This window comes from Aethalodelphis obliquidens, unplaced genomic scaffold (genome assembly GCF_003676395.1).
Source record: "Aethalodelphis obliquidens isolate GAN/ISIS:26980383/991018 unplaced genomic scaffold, ASM367639v1 scaffold1, whole genome shotgun sequence".
Taxonomy (NCBI): domain Eukaryota; kingdom Metazoa; phylum Chordata; class Mammalia; order Artiodactyla; family Delphinidae; genus Aethalodelphis; species Aethalodelphis obliquidens.
Genome location: NW_020837945.1, coordinates 60,409,642 through 60,429,546, shown reverse-complemented (window position 1 = coordinate 60,429,546; position 19,905 = coordinate 60,409,642). Strand labels below are relative to the sequence as shown.

At 42.4% G+C, this 19,905-nt stretch overlaps 1 protein-coding gene across 1 annotated transcript in view; it reads left to right on the top strand.

The window, feature by feature from the left end:
- The window catches only part of ZBTB20 (zinc finger and BTB domain containing 20), a 797,288-nt gene that overhangs the window by 735,727 nt on the left and 41,656 nt on the right, over positions 1–19,905 (top strand). Inside the window, exon 8 of the mRNA XM_027105198.1 lies at positions 13,236–13,336. The gene's annotated coding sequence lies outside the window, so the exon portion shown is untranslated. The remainder of the gene's footprint in view (positions 1–13,235; positions 13,337–19,905) is intronic.

The following is a 19,905-nucleotide window of genomic DNA, read 5'->3' as shown; positions in this document are numbered from 1 at the left end:
GCACTGGAAGTAGTGTGTGCGTGTATGTCTGGGAGAAGACAGACTCCCTACCTGTAAATGGCTTGCTATTATTAGACTTGCAGTTACCAGGGGTTATATAAGACAATTGAAGCTCTGTTTTTTAACAGAGACATGATTCATGCTGCTTGTAGTAACAGTAACCACCTCCAAATGAGACAGAAACCAGACGCAGACAAAGGCTGGAGAAATCAATGCCGACTCAGTACAGCCACTCTGCTGATACCCTCTGCCTTTCAATCAGAGCACTTAGGTTATCAGGAGAGGAGGCTCCCGCTCTTTCTGGGTCTGTTCTATCTCCTGGGACTACCAGGCGAAATCATGTGGGCTGGAGCTGTGTACAAGAGAAAACTGGGCCTCGGGAGCAGGGATGTCTGACCTCCCTCCCCAGCTTCCTGTACATCACTCCCCAGGGTCTCCCTCGTGTTTCAGACACACCTGGAGGAACAGTGCTTGTTACCTGCACTGTGGCTCAGAATTCTCTGTGGCTTCTACTCAGCAAAGTTGGAACTCGAGTGTTTGGCTCACCCATTCAAGTAACTTTGCTCCAGTGACACTGCAGCAGGCTGGAAGGGGAGAGGATGGAGTGAGATTTGAGCTGCTGCCAGTGCTTTAGTACAGCTTCTCCTCAAACCTGAATGGAAGTGGACTGGCTGTGTTTGTAGACACACATGGGGCCCTTTCCTAATTCCTCCAGTAGCTGTTCTTTGAGACTACACTGATTCAATACTTCACAGAATGCAAAGCATTTCCACATACATCAGCTTATTTTAGCCTCACAACTTTAGGAGATAGGCCAAGCACATTATTAATCAATACCATTTTACAGGTGAGAGGTTTTATGGCTGGAAGGTAATTATGTCATTCATTGTTTCCTTGCTTATGATTTTATAAGACTCAGAAAAGTTAGTGACTTGACCATGATCACACAACTAGTACTTATCAGATCCAAGAAGACAAAGTAGTTCTTCTGATTCTCCATCTAGTACTCTGCTTCTCGGATTTGCTACAAAGCTTGTTGGCAGCCATGGCATTTTGGGGGATAAAAAAGGATTTTCTGCTGAAAACCATGGTTTTTAGATTTAAGCTCTTCTGCTCATTAGCTGGGCAACTTAAACCTCCCTCCCTCACCCCAGACTTCTCATCTGTGCAACTCGTGGTGGGGAGAACTCACTTTTAAAGAGTGGCCATGAAAGTACCACGTAAGCTCTGATGGGTCTAAATCAGTGCAAAGATTGCCGGTAGTATCCCCCCATCTCCACCAAGTGTGACATCAGAAGAGAGATGCAGAGATCTCAAATTTCACCAAGAACATAAAAGTAAACTATTTTTACAACAAAAAGAAGAAATTAAGATACTTTACTGCAGAAACTGCCCATGGCTCTCAGAAAGCAACAGCCTTGACCCAGTGGCCTGTGACACATTCAAAAGTCAGGCTACCCTTCATTTTTACTCTCAAGTGTGTAAATTGTTCAGAAAGCAACTCTGAACAGGGACATGACAGAAAATTAGCTAAGCCATTTAGCTTCACCCACCCAATAATCTCCCACAATAAAAATTCCAGTTTCAAAAATGCGTATTATTGATTACTACTAATAATAAATAATACATTGTTATGAATTTTAACTAAGGACCAACACAGCATTTTCTATTATAGCATTTTTACCATTATGCTACTATTTTCATACATTATATAATACAATATATACCTATTTTGAAGTAAGCCTAAGTAAACATTTTAACTTATAAATAGTTTTCAATTAAATCTTTGGTTTGTATACCACTTTTTATCCAGGACGACAGCAAAATACTTCACAAGCTATACTTTAATGAAATTCATTTTCTCCTCTACCAAAATGTGAAAATCACATGTTGCTGCAGTTTTAAGAAAGAAAGCTATACTCTGTTTCTCTCATAATCAAACTCCCTGACTGGCCATCAAGAGACCAAATGTTTAGTCCTAGCCTCACTACAAACTCACTGTTAGAGAATCCATTAAGTCCTAACTTCAGAATACACTTTATCTGAAAAACTCAAAGTCCCTTAATATCTGGTTATTGCACACTCGCCTAAGACTTAAAATCTTCTCAGTGGTCTATGTAGTATGGCAGAAATAGAGCTTTACAGGAATGATGGAATTCATTGTTTGGGGGTAACATGTTGTGCTAGTGGCAGCCGAGCTGTCTTAACTTCGTCAATGCAACGTGTCTCCAGATTGACCCAAAGAGATAGAGGCTGGAAGATGCCTGGAAGGCAGGAGCACGTTCAGTCCTTTGACGTCCTGCAGGTGGTTGCTACCCTGCAGAATGGCATATTCTGTGTCCCAGGCATGGTGATAAGCAGTGGATCCTCGCCCAAGACCGACGTCCTTGTGCAGGAAAAGAGGCTTTCCTTTATCATCCAGGTACACGATTTAATGATCATGAATGATGATTTCCTCATTGGTAGAGAGGCATATGTTCCACTGGTTCCTTTCATGGGTCCTCTGATGGTCCTAGATTCTTTTAGTCTTCTCTCCATTTGGAGTCAACTAATGCAAAGTCTCATCTTCACCTAAGAACAGAGCTGCCTTTGCTCTTCTAGATCTAGCCTTCATCTCCCCAAAGCATACATGTTACCATTTGTGGAGGTGATGATGGTAATAATGGATGGTGTTTCTTCCCCACAAGGCGGTGGTACATTCACCTGGGCCTTTAGCATATTAAACTGACCCCATAGCTACAGAAATCAAGTTTTGACCTAACATGCCCCAGTGTTAACTATTTCTGTTCACGGCCTCTAATAACATGATTATAACCCCCTAGTATTGCACAAAGGGCCACCCTAGGTGCTGGAGTTTTTATAATGTGTAAACCAAGGTCTATGTCCTAGAGAATTTACATTCTTACCAGTGATAGAGGACACAGGGGTTAAACTACAACCATTTATCTAAGTGTTAAATGAGTAGCAGAGGTCAGCATGGGCTGAGACAGTTTTCGTAACAGATACATGATTGATACAGGCCTTGAAAGAAAGGAAAGGCCTAGATAACAAAAAGGTCATAGAGGCCTTCCAAGCAGCCAAAATGGTATGTTCAGAGTCCCAGAGATATGAACGTGCTTAGTCTTTCTGACATTCTGTAAGTTAACCAGTTTAGACCAAATGGAGTATTGATGGAAAGGAAATCTGAGAGGGCTTATTTGATACAGATTCAGTGGACTAACATACCCAAGCTAAAGAGTTTAGAGCCAGGGAAAATCCATTAAAGCATCTTCTCTAAGCATATTCTGAAGTTAACAAATGTGCCGGTAGAAAGATGGGGGAGTGGGGGATGGTTCTGTAATCCAGTAAGTTTGGACAATGCTGGGGTCTTCAACACCTTTAATATCCTTATGAGCATTATGAGTTTGTAAGAGAGACATATAGTATTCTGTGTTTCCTGTATTTGTTTGACCAACAAACTTTTTTTGAGGTTCATCTTGAGGTTCTAGTGTTCTATAAAACTCACTTTGAGATATACCAGCTGTAAAGATTTTGAAGGGCAGGAGTAGATGACAGGGAAAAACACTATACTGTCATGATTAATTTAGTACTGTTATGAAGTACTAACAGTACTACTATTTTTTTCTGTCTTCAAGTACAGAAAAAAAAAAAAAAAGATATCACTGATGGAACCAAAGGGAAGGATAGAGACCAGAAGTAGAGAGGATAAACTCCAAGATAGGAGGAGAACGTAGAAAAAGGTAAAGATATATCTTGAGGAAACAAAATGATAAAACTTCAGAGATATTGGAGAAGGAGATGAGAGCCAGTCAGTGAGCGTACCACACTGGATGCTCTAGATCCTCTTACTAATGTAGGAGGCAAGGTCATCAACTGAAAAAGAGAATGAAGATGAGACTTGATGAAGTAAAACGTATGAAGAAAAACTACTGTAGGCTTGTACTCAGAAACAACACTGAGCAAGGAGTACGGGTATGCAGATGGCATGCGTGTGCAGGGTTTCGTACTGAGAGTGGGAGGGAATGGTGAGTGGTGATATGGATTCATAACTGAATAACATGAGAAGAGGCCCTGTACATAGAAGGCCAGGGGAGCAAGGAAATCTGGCGAGTTGTTGAGAATAGTGCTGAAATGGTTGATCACGGGGTAAGGTCAGACTCGACAAACATCCGGTGAAGCCAGCAGGAGCCTACTAATGGACCAGGTGAAAAGAGTAGGTTCCTTAGGCATTAAGGAAGGGGAATTCTCAAGCTGGGGTTAGAACACTTGAGGTCAAATGTGAGGCCTCAAAAGAGTAATTTGGGGGCTTCCCTGGTGGCGCAGTGGTTGAGAGTCCGCCTGCCGATGCAGGGGACACGGGTTCGTGCCCTGGTCTGGGAAGATCCCACATGCCGCGGAGCGGCTGGGCCCGTGAGCCATGGCCGCTGAGCCTGCGAGTCTGGAGCCTGTGCTCCGCAACGGGAGAGGCCACAACAGTGAGAGGCCCGCGTAACGCAAAAAAAAAAAAAAAAAAAAAGAGTAATTTGGAATGAGAACGAGGGCTAAGAAATAGCTGGAAAAGATGATGATAAAGGTCTGTCGAAAAGGTAATGGGTTTTAGGTTGACATATTAATGAAAGTAGGGAGGGAAAACATAAATCAAGCATAGAAGGTTTTGGAAAAGTTTAAAAAAAGATTGAAGAAGGCATTAGTGGACCATGATGGAGAATCTAATACCATAAGCCTATGAGGAGGACCTCAAATAAACAGCAGTGAAATGAAGGCAGGAGATCAGTTGTTTAGTGATCACAGCTTGGTGTAGGTTAAGCCCCAAAGCATTGTGGTTAAAACCTGGCCCTAGAGCCCTGCTTTGTTACCCTCTAGGTTCGTGATCTATGGCAAAAAAAACACTTCACCTTTCCTAAACGTCAGCTTCCTCATCTATAAAATCAGAATATAATTCCCATCTCTGAAGAGTGAGTGTAAGAGATAAAGTTAAATAATGTACAAAAAGTGCCAAGCACAAGACTTGCTGCACAGTAAGCATTTAATACGGGTAGCCAGATTACTATGGAGGTGATGAAAGCAGGAAGAGGGAAGTGACTTTCATTTTGGAGACAGTGACAATGTGTTCTTCTGGCTAATGCCATTTTGATGTTTCTCCATTTAGCCACAAATGTAATGATTAGTCCAGAAAACATACTCAGTGCGAGGGGCAAAGTATAGATAACTCTGATATAACACCAAATAACATGCTGCACCCTAAATTGTTCTCATGTTGGAATCCTCATTACGGAGGTTAAAGTGACCTTATGACCAGGTCCTGCGGCAGCCTTCTTGGACCGGAAGATTCCAGTATCAAATGACTTAGAGAAGGGGTTTCCGTCACCAGGTATTCATTAAAACCAGAAAAAGTATCATCATATGTATAAACACCTATATATGTGTATATATGCATATGTATGTGTGTATGTATATATCTATATCTATATATCTCTCACCTGGTCCCAAAGATCTTTTATTTTAAAAACAAAAATCAACTGTACCTGACAACACTAAGGCTCCTGGGATGTGCAACTCTTATGAACAGAGATTATTAATTGTCAAAGAGGAATCAAGATCCCTGTAGAGAAAATTAACATAGATTTAAAGGGACAAACAGTGAGTGGGACCTTCTATTGGCAGGGCTATCCCAGAGGTCCTCAGGCCACCAGAGGTACTTCTTCTGGACATGGGTATTAACTAGTGATTAATTAAGGAGCTAAAATTTTTTAAAGTAAAACATTTCTTGTAGCATCAAAAAGCTGAAGATGGGGTTCCTGATTAGTTTTGCTGGCCATGATTGGCGCCTTATTCATTAAATGGTTTTCTCATCAGTTTCCAGGGAGGTGGGTTTGGTAATATAGACTTGGGAATTTGTTTCAGGTAATTAGTTAAAAAGTTAAAAGTCAAACAGATTTCTTTAACAGGTTTAGTGGTTTAACAGGTTGATGAGCTACTTAATTCCCACATCTTTCTTCTCAGGGGACTATTAGAGTTTTAAAGGACTTTTAAAATCATAAAATTCACCTCCTTTTCTTACAGATGAAAAAGCTGAGCCACCTAGTGGTTAAATGACTCATCCAAGGTCATGCAGCTAGTTCTATGATTTTGCTCTTTCTTTCCTTACTCTTACTTCTTTTTAACGCTCTCCTTTTCTCTTTCACCAACATTCTCTGCACTCACAACCATCTCTCTGTTGATTATTTCTTGCATTTATCCTTGCTTTATGAAATTTCCTGTGCCTCAAATTATGAGCTAGTGGGTCTTTGCCAATTAGTAACCCCTCACCACTAATTCATCACTACATTTGGGGTGAAAAAGGAGGGAAGTGAACAATTTTAAATTTACTGTGATCTTTGAGACAGCTTTCTCTACACCTGGGAATCGCTGTTAGACAATTAAGGTTAGTAAAGCTCATTGAATTTCTCAGAGGAAAGGTGTTATTTGAAGTATTACCAGATACTATTGTTAAAAATAACAATAATGTAAAAAAATAGGAACTTCATATGTTAGAGACATTATCATTTTAATTTCCATTTGTGGGATCCAGAAATGATTTTTTTTCACGATGTGCTGTGTGCCAGAAACTCCTTGAATTATGTCTAATGCCTGATGACCTGACAAACTGGCCCAATCAGAAGTCAGGCATGCCATGTGAGCTGTTAGCCAAGTTTTTCAGCTTGAACTGCTCCTTTGAAAACAACCCTCAGTAGGAAGGTGAGTGTCAGACATAGGACCTGTGGTACCAGATCAGTGTCATCAGCATCACCTGGGAGCTTGTTAGAACTGTAGAATCACAGACTCCATCCCCAGGCACGCTGAATCAGAAATCTTGGGTGATTCATTTGTTCATTAGAGTTTGAGAAAACAAGTACAAGGCATCCTCATCTTCAAATAGAAAGAAGCTAGGAAGGAGTTATACTTATTGATAGTTTCTGAAAGAGTTCCTTCACCTGAGATCTGTACTCCCAGTTCTTTCAGTAACTCTGAACCATTATGGAAATAACATAAACCTGTTTCTTGTGCTGAAATCACAGTGGGAACTAGAAATGTGTCCATACTGTGTTGGAGCAGTTGTTGTGTAGTAAAAAAAAAGCACAGATTTAGAGTCAGAAAGATCTGGGTTTGAATTCTGGCCTCAATACCCACAGCTTTCTAATCTTGGAGTGGTTTATTAAGCACTCTGAGTCTCACTTTTCCACATCTGTAAAATGGGTATACTAACACTTACAGCACAACATTGCTGTGAGGATTAAATAAGAATGAACTTACACATAAAAATTCCTCATGCAGTCCCTAACAACATTTAGACATCTAACAAATTATTGTTACTATTATCTTTTTTGTAAGCCTTTGTCAGAGAAGCCCCATCTGTCATTTTAGAATGATTTGGTGTGATTTCCAAAGGGGAATGGCCATACTGAAATGAGATCTCCACAGAAAGTTCCTCGCAGCAATCTGTGGCAGTGTGTTACATAACAGCTCTGCTCTCTAAGGGCTTCCGAGACAGATCTGCAGAGCTGTCAACAATACAGCAGTCTGGAATGGAAATGACCCACTGTCTCTTCTGCCTCTGGCATCATTCAGAACCTTGCCAGCTGGGCTCCCAGGGCAGAGTCTTTATTACAGTGATGATGTAAGTGGCAGAGAGAATAGCTGGATTTCCAGATTCTGGGAAAAATGTATGACCCCAGCAGCCTTTTACCTTTTGATTTAAAAACTGAGTACACTGGATATGGACGCCATTGAAAAAGGATAAATATGAAACCTCTTCAAGTCATTTTCACTGAGTCTTTTTTAGAGTATAACTGCTCTTTAAGTAATGAAATATGACACACCATGCAATAGTTCTAATTAAAAACCCTCGGGTGTGTGCTAAGACAAGAGGGAAATAAGAAGGATAGAGGTGACAATTTGCCCAAAAGTGAAAGGAAAATCATAGCAAGAGGATGTGAAGCTGAGAAAGAGGAGTGTGATTAAAGGACAGAAAGATTATGTCTCCATTTAATTATAAAATGCACAATTTAAATCGAATGTTAGACCTACTTAAAATGTACTTATGTAATTACACAATGGGTGTGTATGCTTCCAGGTGATTTTTCACTGCAATGTACTAGACATATCGACCAGTGATTTCCTTTATCATTTTAATGTAGTTGCCAAGGGAAGAAAAGAGAAGGAAGCTCTGTCTGGTGAAGGGTTGATAACTGTCCAGCCATGTGATGGTTTAGTAAGAACTATGAGGAACTCTTGGGCTTCCCTGGTGGTGCAGTGGTTGAGAGTCCTCCTGCCGATGCAGGGGACACGGGTTCGAGCCCTGGTCTGGGAAGATCCCACATGCCGTGGAGCAACTAGGCCCGTGAGCCACAACTAGTGAGCCTGCGCGTCTGGAGCCTGTGCTCCGCAACGGGAGAGGCCACAACAGTGATAGGCCCACGCACCGCGATGAAGAGTGGCCCCCGCTTGCCATAACTGGAGAAATCCCTCGCACAGAAGTGAAGACCCAACACAGCCAAAAATAAATAAATAATAATTAAAAATGAATATCTGCTTATATAAAAAAAAAGAACTATGAGGAACTCTTGAGCCCAATTTGCTGTCTACATGGGTGTTACTATTTAATGGATCTCTCAATGCATAGCATGGCTCCACCATACTGGCCAAAGAGAATATAATGACCAGTACCCCGTTTCTCCTCTGGTGAGTAACAGTGAGTAAGGTGCTCACCTGGGGGAGACAGGTGAAGTCTCGTAGGGCCAGAGGCTAGCATTTCAGAGCTGAGCTTTTCTGGACAAGTAAAATCTCCTGAGATCCCCTGGAAAAGTCTGTTTTCCTCACCTAGGTAAACACTGTTATCCCCACAACGTGTTTTGTTGGGCTTTACATCTTCAGGAGAAAGAAAATGATTCTGTTTGAGAATGAGGCTAGAGAGGAGATTAAACAATTAATGTTTCATCTACCACAAGAGAAGAACAAGGGACGAAAATTAGAACAGACCTGGGAGCAGTCATCTATCCTTTTCTATGAGGAGATTGGTGATATAATGAAAGGAAAATAAGTAAAAATTTAAACAAGCCTATAGGATGAATACTGGGCAAAGAGAGGTGGAAAAAGATTTATTGGTGTGGCATAATAGCAAGATTTCCAATAGCCTATGTTTCTATAAGATGAATTTAACCATAGACTTACCACAGCATGTTCTCACCAAGAACTTCAGCTGAACCCACTGCTTTTCCAAAGCATGAGAAATTTCTTCATTCTGCTTTTTCACCCTGAGTTGAATCACCCCAGTGGTACTTGCAGTATTGTCACAATTGTTTCTTCTGGTAATGCTAAAAAGTGTGCTTCCTTGTTCTTTAAACCCACCCTCATTTTTTAAACATCAGTTAACTATAAAAGGACATTTATTAGTTTGATTTATTGAAGTGAATAAGTGAAACAAAGTTTTTCTTTCTGTGGAACCCAGTGTATCCTTGCAGGCTATGCACCCAACCCCTCACTCTCTTTGGTCTGGTCACTGCTGATGGTCTGCTGGGTCTATTCGTGCCAAGAAACACTGGTAGATATTCAGAGATTAGTGACCTTTTCTATCAATTGTCGTTGCTCAGCTGCTAGTAAGGATGTGGCCTTGAGCAAGTCAGTTCCCTTGATGTCCTCATCTGAAAAAAGAGGGGTTGGAGTAGATGAGCTTTAAGGTCTTTCCAGTTCAATCTCAGCTTCCATGACTCTAAGCAAGCATCTTTATTGCTTTTATTTTCTTTAATAAACTTTTTATTTTAGAACCTTTTTAACTTTTTACTTTATATTGGAGTATACTTTATTAACAATGTTGTGAAAGTTTCAGGTATACAGGAAAGTGATTCAGTTATACATATACATGTATCTATTCTTTTTCAAATTCTTTTCCCATTTAAGTTGTTACATAACGTGGAGCAGAGTTCCCTGTGCTGTACAGCAGGTCCTTGTTGGTTATCTGTTTTAAATATAGCAGTGTGTACATGTCAATCCCAAACTCCCTAACTATCCCTCCCTCCCCACCCTTCTCCCCTGGTAACCATAAGTTAGTTCTCTAAGTCTATTTTGTAAATAAGTTTATTTGTATCATTTCTTTTTAGATTCCACATACAAGCGATATCATACATTTCTCTTTCTCTGTCTGACTTACTTCACTCAGTATGACAATCTCTAAGTCCATCCATGTTGCTGCAAATGACATTATTTCATTCCTTTTAATGGCTGAGTAGTATTCCATTGCATATATGTACCACATCTTCTTTATCCATTCCTCTGTTGATGGATATTTAGGTTGCTTCCATGTCTTGGCTATTGTAAACAGTGCTGCAATGAACTGTATCCTTTCGGACCATGTTTTTCTCTGGATATATGCCCAGGAGTGGGATTGCTAGATCATATGGTAGCTCTATTTTTAGTTTTTTAAGGAACCTCCATACTGTTCTCTATAGTGGCTGTACCAATTTACATTCCCACCAACAGTGTAGGAGGGTTCCCTTTGCTCCACACCCTCTCCAGAATTTATTGTTTGTGGATTTTTTGATGATAGTCATTTTGACTGGTGCGAGGTGATATCTCATTGTAGTTTTGATTTGTATTTCTCTAATAATTAGTGATGTTGAACATCTTTTCAGGTGCCTCTGGTCTATCTGTATGTCTCCTTTGGAGAAATGTCTGTTTAGGTCTTCTGCCCATTTTTTGATTGGGTTGTTTGTTTTGATGATATTAAGCCTCATGAGCTGTTTGTAAATTTGGGGGACTAATCCCTTGTCAGTCACATCATTTGCAAATATTTTCTCCCAATCTGCGGGTTGTGTTTTCATTTTGTTTATGGAAAGACCTTAAAGCTCATCTACCCCAACCCCTCATTTTACAGGGGGATTTCCTTTGCTGTGCAAAAGCTTTTGAGTTTAATTAGGTCCCATTTGTTTATTTTTGTTTTTATTTCCGTTACTCTGGGAGATGGATCAAAAAAAATTATTGCTGTGATTTATGTCAGAGAATGTTCTGCCTATGTTTTCCTCTAAGAGTTTTATAGTGTCCGGTCTCACATTTAGGTCTTTAATCCATTTTGAGCTTATTTTTGTGTATGTTATTAAAGAATGTTCTAATTTCACTTTTTTACATGTAGCTGTCCAGTTTTCCCAGCACCATTTATTGAAGAGACTATCTTTCCCCTATTGTACAGTCTTGCCTCCTTTATCATAGATTAATTGACCATAGGCATGTGGGTTTATTTCTGGGCTTTCTGTCCTGTTCTATTGACCTATATTTCTATTTTTATACCATTACCATACTGTTTTGATGACTATAGCTTTGTAGTATAGTCTGAAGTCAGGGAGCCTGATTCCTCCAGCTCCATTTTTCTTTCTCAAAATTGCTTTGTCTATTTGGGGTCTGAATCAGCAGACATCAGCTAAGCACTAACCTGTGTTCAAAGCATTGCGCACTATGGGTACAAAGTAAAAATGGCCTCTGCCTTCAAGAAGCTTGGCGGGGGGAGACAAATTACACAAATAATTATTAGAGTCCATAGAATGTGGGAAGGGAGTGGTGCAAAAAGTGCTTGAGGATTTGAGAAGGGCACTTTCCTTTGGAAAATGTCTCATAAGCGAGGTGGTGTTTGGATGACCCCTAAAGAAGCTCTATGTAGACACTGGGAAAGGGGAGGAAAGACCATGACCATGGTGGGAACAAGTGGGACTTCTGCAGTGTAGAATGCACTGTAGAAAAAAAGAGTAAGAAATTAGATTGGGGCTATATTGTAGGAGCCTAGAATGCCGAGCTGAGAAGTTTGCATTTAATCCAGTAAGCAAAGAGCAAAGGAGTAATGTGTTTAGAATGGTACTTTAGAACAGTAAATGTAGTGTTGTTGTGAAGGATGGACTAGAGGTAAAGAGGATCTGAGGGAAGGGAAGCCGGTTAGGAGGCACTCACAGAAGTCTAGGCAACAGGTGATAAAAGGATCAATAGGTGTTGGGATAAAAAGTGAGTATTGATTCACAGCCTGAGTAAAAACCACAGGAGTTGGTAGCTGATTGGATATGGGAAACGAAAGAAAAGGAGGAACTAAAGAAGACGCCTCGATTGTAGTCACAAGTAACTGGACAAAGATGGTACCAGTAGCAGGAAATGGGAAGGCTGGAGAAGCAACATATTTTGAGGGAAGGGCAATGAATTCTGCTGGAAACTTTCTGAATTAGAAGTGCCTGTGCAGTGTATGATGGAGATGTGAGCTTCTCAGAGTTAGAGGCCCCATCTTATTCATCTTTTCTAGGTTCCTAATCGAGTCTATGTAAACAATGAATGAATGAACAAACAAGCAAATGAATCAATGAACCGATAACCAGTAGTTATTTAGAATTCAGGTCTGGAGCTCTGTAGACAAGCGAGAACTAAAGATAGCCATGTGGGTGTTCTCTATGGAGAAGTGACTGTTGAGGCCATGGAGGGTGGCTGTGTAGGCAAAGCTTGAGGAGAGAGAGAGTCTTGAGGCCTGTCTGCATTTAGGAAACAGGAGAGAGAAGGCAGGCCAGTGGAAGAGGCAGAAGAGAACTGAGAGCGGGAAGTCAGGATGATGCAGCGTCCCAATGAGAAGGGAGGAGAGTTTCCAGAATAAAGTGGTAATCAGGGCGCCGTGTGGCCAAAGGGGAAAGTCCTGGGAAAAGACCTCTGGGCCTGAGGCTCTGAGACAGACAAGGGTCCATTCTGTAGCCCCTGAGGCTGAACTCCTCGGGGTTAGAGGATATGGCAGAAAACAGAGGCTGTAGTGAAGGGTGGAGAGAAGGCAAGAGCTCAGAAACATGGCCAGGTCAGTGGGCGTTTTTAAGATAGGCAAGAATCTCAGAGCAGCAATGAGAGAGAGATCGCGGTGGAACGAACACTGGAAGAAGAGTCCACTGTGGCCAGGCTTCCCCTACCCTCACCCTCCACCTCAACTCCAACTCAGGATCACAGTGTCAGCTCCACACTGGTGGGTGCTGTTAACAGCTTCACACCAGACAGGCAGTCAGGTGGAAACACTGCAAAGGGGACCTGGACAACGCCCTCTCCCTCTCCCTCCCCTGACCCACTGTTCTCTGGTGCAAACTGCAGGGCCCGACTCTCAACCAAGTCCCACGGTTCTGGCTCTATAGCATGAGCGATCAGCATCACCTCTTCATTTAACAGCCTTATCTTTGTTTGTTCCTTGTCTGATCCAGATGCAGCCGCTCTCTGCTCCCTGCCCCAATGAACACCTGCACTAGGCCCAAGCCTTGGAGTGATTTACCTGAAGAGTGACACCATTTATTTGAAAACTACTGTGAGTACATTATGCCTCCAGTGAAAGCCTTCCTAGTTCACTTTGTTTAATTTTTTTAAAAAACTCACACAATTGTAAGAGCAGATGACATTTTAGATGGCTTCATCTCTTGGGTGCAGCCAGGTGACCAGACTCAGTCCTGAAGTGCCTGCATTGGTTCTCCGCTTCCAGCCTGCAGTGCGCTCCCTGGGTAGCATCGCGCCTGCCTCGCGGGGTGGCTGTGCTGAGCTGCATCTGAGAGCACCTTGCGGGGACCGGTGCTGTTCTGCTTGGTCATCGGCGCCTCTGCCTGAAGCGGTGGCAGCTCCAGCCCTATCTGTTTGCTTCTCATCACCCCTCTTTGCCATTCTGTTGAATCTCACTGCAGCTTGTCATTTCACGCCACGCTGGACACATCCGAGAGCCAGCTTTCCGTGCCTGTGTCCACCTGTGATGTAGCTGCATCTGTGTCCCGTGCTGTGGTCTGCTTGTTATTCAAGGGGGGCCGACACCCACCCTTGCAGCTGCGGGCTTCCTCGGCCACATCTCAAACCATTGTGCCCAGGTCAGCTCTGCCCTCTGGATGCGTAGCTCTGAGTACTTGATTGAGTTCCCTCCACAGCAGACATTTACGTAGGAGAAGTACAACCCTTGCAAGTCAAGTTGCAGAAATAAGTTGGGGTAGGAGCTATGATGCCTACAGAAAAATACTGATGAAAGAGTGACATCGAGTATTCATTGATCATTGCTAGAAGTAACAGATGAATATATGCTCTCTTTTACTAGAAAAGCCAGAAATTTAAATTACTTAGAGGCTATGCATGCAAAATAATTATACATTTTAGAACAAAAACTCATTCTGGTTGTTATATTTACACATTTTCCTATATGGTGTGAGGAAGGTAACGGGATGGTGTTTTACGGACATTTCTGTTACTGGAAAACGCCAAACCTGGGAGACTAACATCCCTCTCAGGCTTCAGGTAGGATTTTCACATTCATATTTTCTACGTCTTTAACTATTCTGGCATAAATCAAACCCAAAGGGATGAAGTCAGAGTTTTGTGTTGTTTTATTTTGCATTGCATTTTACCTTTAATGCTGTCAGTCACCTGAATTGTAATTGGTGGTGACGGATATGAAGGCAATAGGCAGGCCTGCCTGTCCAGGTTGGAGGTGGGAACCATTAGGCTGATCTACAGTACCAATGCGCTCGAGGGACTGGGGACTAAAGACATGACAAAAGGTCAAAAATAGAGTGTCCTCATTCCATACCCATGCAAGGAACTTGCTTGTGGAATCACCTTCATTCGTCCTTAAGTTCAAGCGAAAGAATGCGTTAGAAATCCCCACATCTGGAGAGTTTTCTGAGTTTTTCTTCATCACAGAGCAACTATTGCCGGTGCAGGTATCACAGGCACACCGGGATGCAGCCTGGTTCCAAAGTTTCAGCCTGGTTTATCCTTTGGGAGGGAAGAGAGTCTTTGCCACTCCTACCTTCCTGTACTGCAGAGAACCCATAACCAGACCTAGAAATCAGGAGCTAAGATTTCCTAAAAATCTCCGGGAAGCCCACAAGGGAGCCGGGCTGTTTGTGCCATTGGACATATTTCCCCTATGCAGAATTCCAGTGCCTGCATTCACGTTTTGCAGGTCCTAGAGAATGGACAAATTGAGTTCTAATCCTTGCAGCCTTTGCTTTTCAGAAACCCAGCTTCCTCATATGTAAAAGAGAAATAATAAAACTTACAGAGACTTGATAGGTGCAAACCTTCATTCAGTAAGGTGAATATGGTATAAAAATGTGGACTAATTACAAACGTATCCCTCCCTATGGATTCACAATACCTGGGTGAAGTCTCAAGGCCTGGAGGTGGGTAAGGAGAGAGTGAGTGTTAGATTTTAAAGCCTACCCACTCCCACACCACCTGCACGACTGGGCTCGGCAACCTGCCTACTTACCTGGATTGTTGCAATGACTAAATGAGATAATGTATATGTATCGTCTGGCACAGCAGACATGAGTATACTTACTCAGCCAACTAAAATTTACCGGGCATTTACTATGTGCCAGGCACTGTTCTAGGCACTAGGGGTGTGGCACCGAACAGAACAAACCAAAAATCCTTGCTCTCACATAGCTTATGTTCAGTTTTCTTCCCCCATAAATTACAAATAGACAAAACAGGTAAATGGACACTAAGAGAGAACTGATTTCATTTGATTTGCTGTGTCTTTCCTTCCAGAAAGTATAATTGAGAAGAAAAGGGTAAAGGAAATGGAGAGGGGGAAAATAGGTATGCTTATTCATCTCCCCCTCACCCCTGACACACACACACAAAACCCCAGAACATTCTCTGCCCTGATGCATGGCCCAGGAGACCGACCTCTCCGGACCACGTTACCTAGGCTGCCTTCTCCTCTGGCTTCCCTTTGAATTTAGGCAACAGAACGCATCAGCAAGAGACATGAGAGTGGGAGGAGAGTGGGGTCAGGGTATTATGAGTCCAGCCCCTTCCCTACTCCAGTTCTGACTAGACTTAGGGAACTCCACTCCTTTCCTCACCCCTTCAGTTTAGCAGTTTAAAGCTGAGATTAACAACCTCACACTATTGCTAGTCCCTGGTGTATCACCATCCCTTGAGGATCCCCTAACCTCCTCTGTACCCCAGTAGAGAGTCCTTTCATTACACTCTTTTCAGTTAAAACCTCTGAGTGTGCCATCTGTTTCTTGCCAAGATCCTGACTGATACAATGAGGGAGAAATATACTGAAAAACATTATAAATCAACCTTGCCAAGAAGGTTGAAAAATTGAGAGAATAAAATATTTTAATCATGAAAACATCTTAAATGGATCCGAGAACATTAGACCAAGCGGTGAAAGGATAAATTGTAAGAAGACGTGATAAGATAGAGTGCCAAGGTTGGTTTCAATGAATAGACCATAGTGCTCAGGTTTGATGGGCTTCTCTAGGCCAAGTGTAGCTTGCTTGACCCTCACCTTCAAGAGGAGCTAATAGTGTAGTAGCAGCAGTGACAAACACGTGAACAGAAAGAAGGTGTCGGGGGGTAATACGGTAAAATCAAAGTGTTGAAGAGTTTGCTTATCCTAGCGTTCTTTCTGCCTTTGCTGCAATTACAATCCATTTGCCCCTGCCCAAAGCTAGATATTAAAAAAGATAAAGGAAGTGCCTCCTTCTAGGTGAAATGATGAAAACCGCAGAACTGATGCTGTCTGTGAAAGAGCTGCCCTCATGGGGCACTGACCGTGCGCCAGCGCCATGCCAATCACTTGACAGGAAGTGTCTCATTTAATCCTCACATCAGCCCTAGAAGGTATTATTATTTCCATTTTACAGATGAGGAAACTGAGGCCCAGAGAAGCAGAGGAATCTGCCTAGGGTGCACAGCTACTGATGGTAGAGCTCAGTTCTACTACCAACCCCCACTAGGGTGGTTTGTTACCACCTCCCCTTTGCCCCTCTTCCCAAACACTCTACTAAGCCTCTTGCATGTATTATTGGGAAGGAGAGCAAAGAAATAGTTACCATGCCAAAACGATTGGGGTGGGGGAAGGAGTTGATGAGCAAGGTCATGGGTCAAAATTGTCATGATCCAGTGACTGAGTATTTATCAAAAAGACGTTCTGACTAGTCCTTTTCCATCCAACCAGGCTGATAAGTGGAAGGCATGTTAATGTGCAGGAGAGGGTGGGAGCCCAGCGAAGAGAGAAAACTGGGAGAGGGGGACAGAAGAGAACACTCTTCCCTCAGCAGCCCCCGGAGACTGATGAGAGCTCACACAGATAAAATATTTATTTTCCATATGTTGCCGAAAGCATTGCCATCACTGCATGTGTGCAATATGTGCAAAGAAGTGTGAAATCTATACATCAAATGCCACCGACCTAATTTCCGTGCGTTTAACATGCTTAATGCCTACCATCTCCTCAGTATGTTTTCATGTATATTTCTTGACACATAAAATACGGTCTTAGCAAGGAAAGAGCCAGCATCATCCACAGCCTTACTCACTGCTATGTTTCAGCCCAAAACTTGTTGCCAGGGCCAGCACAAGGAGAGTTAAAAACCAGTAGGTCCTGCTGGCTAACTCAGCCTCCCGTCACCTTAAATCGCCTTCCCAGTTCTTGAAGCAGCCTTCTTCTGTAACAGAAATGTCTGTAGTGGGGAGATGAAAATGTGTTTGTTCTCTTTGGACAATTGGGAGATAGAATGTCAGAACTGACCGTTGAAACGCAGGTGCCTGCGGCCACACTTTTTTTGAATGCAGAGCTCCACCCGTGCGGCGGGAGGAAGTGCACAGTGATTGGTCTGTTTCTCTGCGGAAGTGTTCGCGTACACCCAGTTTTGCTTTGCATGTATTTACGAAACATCTGCCCTTTTCTTGTTCTTAAATCCTTCCCCCTCACCAGCCCCCTTTCTCCTTTCTCCCATTTTCTTTCTTTGTTGTCGTTGGCTCGCCTAATTTTTCACTGGAGCTTTCATTTTCCGGTTGAGGGGCGACTTCATCAGAGTGTATAATTTTAACATTGAGGGAGGGAGGGAGAGGGAGAGAGAGGGAGAGGGAGGGAGAGGGAGAGGGAGAGAGAGGGAGAGGGAGAGGAGAGAGAGGGAGAAAAGAGGCTAAGCGGCCGGCCAGAGCTTGGCAAACCAACCTTTGGCATGGTGACCAGAAGGAAGGTTCTGGTGTGGTGGGGAGTTTGCCTGACATGCTGCCTGGAGTCCGCCGGTGTGCTGCTGCCCTCTACAGGCTCCAGGGAATAGTGCAAGCCACCGAGGCTTGGAGAGACTTGCCCTCAGATGTGCTGTGCTTATATAATTCTTTTACACAGCCAAAGAAGGTATTTTCAATTAATTACTACAGGACTTGCTTTTTCCTCCTTAATAAAATATGAACTGCAAAAATAACTGCAAAATAAAATAAAAGGGTCAAAATAACTGCACCTGTGCATGTCTAGATGTAGATTGCTGCCACGTTTTAGTGTTTCTCAGGTCTGGAAAAAGGAGTACAAGAGAACTATTAGAGAGTGAGATGGAAAATGAATTGTTTCTAAGGACAATGAGTGTCTCTCTGTTATCTGTGCAGTTGGGAAACGGCCCAGTGGTCTAAGGACAAGTAAAGTGATATTAGCCAAATGAAGGGCTGAGCCCAAAGGTTGAGTTTTCAGTATTTTCTGTTTGTAGAAGTGGTTTCAGTGCCTCTGTGCTCTGAATGTTCTCCAGAGGTGACCCTTGAGACAACAAACAGGAGAATATGGTGCAAGATGTCAGTTAGAAAGCAGGATCAAATCTAGGGAAGGAAGCAAGGCCATTGATATAAAGAACAATACAACTTTTGCAAAGTTAAAAATAAAAGAGTAATGTTGGTGGGTTGACCACATACTCATGTTTGAAAGAGGGCTTCCTTAATTTCCTGAAGCACACGTCTGAAACTAGCCTAGGCCTTGTTTATGAGTATCAGAAATAATTTTTTTTTTTCTGTTAAGTGATGTCTGTCAGTGTTTCATCCCGATATTTAAATGATTCATGAGGACCAGCCTAGCTTCAGCGGGCAAAGTGGTCCTACTCTTACCAAATGCACTTCATGGATTCAAAGGAAAAGCAGCCAGTCGATGTAGATTTCCCTGCTGCATGAAGAATAGGAAACTTAATTGGGATTCAGACTATAACTATTTTCAAAATATACTTTAATTTCAACTCAATTTCATTCCATCAACACACCTATATTGAATGACAGCTTTGTCTAAGCAACTCCGCTTAACGGTATACACTAGACAGCAAATCTGGGAGGGCAGAAACCAGGCTTGTTTTATTTCCTAGCCTATGCTGGCACATCATAAGCACATAAATATTTGTGAAATGAATACATGAATAAATGAATAGTGGGAGGGAAGGAAGAAGGAACGAATGGGTGAACACAGGGAATTCAAAAATAGCTATGACATTCTTTTCACCCTCAGAGAGTTTACAGTCTCATAGACATGGAATTCACCTTGACTGTCAGCCTAATGTGGTCATCTCAGATTTAGTGAATCAAAGCTGTGGGAGTAGAGAAGTCAAGGAGGATGGGAGTCAGAAAGTAAACAACAGTCTGAATAAAAGGTGTTATGGTGATAGCAATGGAAATATAGATGTGCAAAATATGAAGGGAGCACAATTGTCAGGACTTGACAAACTGGCTTTAAGGCAGAGGAAGGTGTATGACCCTGAGGTTTCCAACCCGGTGGCAAACCTGGTGACAGACAGCAGTGATAGAAATAGGGACCGTAGAGGAAGCGTTGGTTTCCATGGGAAAAAAATGAGTTGGGTTTTGGAAACTTTGATCTCGGATACGTCCCTACACTGAAAACCAGAAACAAGCTCCTTGAAGGTCCATGTAGACCCTCAAGATTTGGGGGTTTGTTCCTTAGTCACCCATTCAACAAAGGGTGGGTAAAGGAATCCAATTTGTTGCTTTTGTACTGGCTTCCTCCATCCTGAAAAATATGTCTGAAAGCTCTCCTTCTATTTTCATCTTTACCATGCCATCTCTGCCTCCTGCCCTCTGGAAAAGCAGATTTGATTTCAC